Here is a 3,142-nt window from a genome sequence, read left to right on the forward strand (position 1 = left end):
GAAACTCTCTGAAAAATAGGAGGAGCATGAAGCGGTGTTCAAAAACATGAAGAGCCTGAAAAGTTGTGAAAAATATGAAAAGCTTCAAAAGGTGTCAAAAATGAGATGAGCATTAAACGGTCTGAAAAATAGGAATAACATGAAACGGTGTTGAAAATCATGAAGAGCCTGAAATAGTGTGAAAAATATAAAGAGCTGCAAAAGGTGTCAAAAATATGAGGAGCATGAAACGGTCTGAAAAATAGAAGCAGCATGAAACGGTGTTGAAGCACATGAAGAGCCTGAAAACGTGTGAAAAATATGAAGAGCTTCAAAAGGTGTGAAAAATATAAAGAGTTTCAAAGGTGACAAAAATGAGATGAGCATGAAACGGTCTGAAAAATAGGAGGAGCATGAAGTGGTGGTGAAAAACATGAAGAGCCTGAAAAGGTGTGAAAAATATGAAGAGCTTCAAAAGGTGTGAAATACATGAGGAGCATAAAACTCTCTGAAAAAGAGAAGGAGCATGAAGTGGTGTTCAAAAACATGAAGAGCCTGAAAGGTGTGAAATATATGAAGAGCTTCAAAAGGTGTGAAAAATATGAGGAGCATGATATGGTTTGAAAAATAGGATTAGCATGAAGCGGTGTTCAAAAACATGAAGACCCTGAAAAGTTGTGAAAAATATGAAAACCTTCAAAAGGTGTCAAAAATGAGATGAGCATGAAACGGTCTGAAAAATAGGACGTGCATGAAGCGGTGTTGAAAAACATGAAGAGCCTGAAAAGTAGTGAAAAATATGAAGAGCTTCAAAAGGTGTCAAAAATATGAGGAGCATGAAACGGTCTGAACAATAGGAGAAGCATGAAGCGGTGTTCAAAAACATGAAGAGCCTGAAAAGGGGTGAAAAATATGAAGAGCTTCAAAAGGTGTCAAAAATATGAGGAGCATGAAACGGTCTGAAAAATCGGAGGAGCATGAAGCGTTGTTGAAAAACATGAAGAGCCTGAAAAGGTGTGAGAAATATGAAGAGCTTCAAAAAGTGTTAAAAGTATGAGTAGCATGAAACGGTCTGCAAAAAAGGAGGAGCATGAAGTGGTGTTGAAAAAGATGAAGAGCCTGAAAAGGTGTTAAAAATATGAAAGCATCAAAAGGTGTCAAAATTATGAGGAGCATGAAACGGTCTGAAAAATAGGAGGAGCATGAAGCGCTGTTGAATATCATAAAGAGCCTGAAAAGTTGTGAAAAATATGAAGAGCTTCAAAAGATGAGAAAAACATGAAGAGCTTCAAAAGGTGTCAAAATGAGATGAGCATGAAACGGTCTGAAAAATAGGAGGAGCATGAAGCGGTGTTGAAAATCATGAAGAGCCTGAAAAGGTGTGAAAAATATGAAGAGCTTCAAAAGGTGTCAAATATATGAGGAGCATGAAACAATCAGAAAAATAGGAGGAGCATGAAGCGGTGTTCAAAAATATGAAGAGCCTGAAAAGGTGTGAAATATATGAAGAGCTTCAAAAGATGTCAAAAATATGAGGAGCATGAAACGGTCTGAAAAATAGGAGGAACATGAAGCGGTGTTCAAAAACATGAAAAGCCTGAAAAGGTGTGAAAAATATGAAGAGCTTCAAAAGGTGTCAAAAATATGAGGAGCATGAAACGTTCTGAAAAATAGGACGAGCATGAAGCAGTGATAAAAAATATGAAGTGCCTGAAAAGGTGTGAAATATATGAAGAGTTCCTAAAGGTGTCAAAAATATGAGGAGCACCAAACGGTCTCAAAAATAGGAGGAGCATGAAGTGGTGTTGAAAAACATGAAGAGCCTGAAAATGAGTGAAAAATATGAAGAGATTCAAAAAGTGTCAAAAATATGAGGAGCATGAAACGGTCTGAAAAGGAGCAAGAGCATGAAGAAGTGTTCAAAAACATGAAGAGCCTGAAAAGGTGTGAAAAATATGAAGAGCTTCAAAAGGTGTCAAAAATGAGATGAGCATGAAACGGTCTGAAAAATAGGAGGAGCATGAGCGGTGTTGAAAATCATGAAGAGCCTGAAAAGGTGTGAAAAATATGAAGAGCTTCAAAAGGTGTGAAATACATGAGGAGCATGAAACTCTCTGAAAAATAGGAGGAGCATGAAGCGATGTTCAAAAACATGAAGAGCCTGAAAATGTGTGAAAAATATGAAGAGCTTCAAAAGGTGTCAAAAATATGAGGAGAATGAAACGGTCTGAAAAATAGGAGGCGCATGAAGCTGTGTCGAAAAACATGAAGAGCCTGAAAAGGTTTGAAAAATATGAAGAGATTCAAAAGGTGTCAAAAATATGAGGAGAATGAAACGGTCTGAAAAATAGGAGGAGCATGAAGCAGAGTTCGAAAACATGAAGAGCCTGAAAAGGTTTGAAAAATATGAAGAGCTCAAAAAGTGTCAAAAATATGAGTAGCATGAAACGATCTGAAAAATACGAGGAGCATGAAGCAGTGTTTAAAAACATGAAGAGCTTCAAAAGGTATGAAAAATATGAGAGCTTCAAAAGGTGTCAAAAATATGAGGAGCATGAAACGTTCTGAAAAATAGGACGAGCATGAAGCAGTGATAAAAAACATGAAGTGCCTGAAAAGGTGTGAAAAATATGAAGAGTTCCTAAAGGTGTCAAAAATATGCGGAGCACCAAACGGTCTCAAAAATAGGAGGAGCATGAAGTGGTGTTGAAAAATATGAAGAGCCTGAAAATGAGTGAAAAATATGAAGAGCTTCAAAAAGTGTCAAAAATATGAGGAGCATGATACGGTTTGAAAAATAGGAGGAGCATGGGCGGTGTTGAAAATCATGAAGAGCCTGAAAAGGTGTGAAAAATATGAAGAGCTTCAAAAGGTGTGAAATACATGAGGAGCATGAAACTCTCTGAAAAATAGGAGGAGCATGAAGCGATGTTCAAAAACATGAAGAGCCTGAAAATGTGTGAAAAATATGAAGAGCTTCAAAAGGTTTCAAAATTGAGATGAGCATGAAACGGTCTGAAAAATAGGAAAGCATGAAGCGGTGTTGAAAAACATTAAGAGCTGAAAACGTGTGAAAAATATGAAGAGCTTCAAAAGGTGTCAAAAATGAGATGAGCATGAAACGGTCTGAAAAATAGGAAAGCATGAAGCGGTGTTGAAAAAC

Source organism: Dama dama, unplaced genomic scaffold (genome assembly GCF_033118175.1).
Source record: "Dama dama isolate Ldn47 unplaced genomic scaffold, ASM3311817v1 ptg000093l, whole genome shotgun sequence".
In the NCBI taxonomy this organism is placed as follows: Eukaryota; Metazoa; Chordata; class Mammalia; order Artiodactyla; family Cervidae; genus Dama; species Dama dama.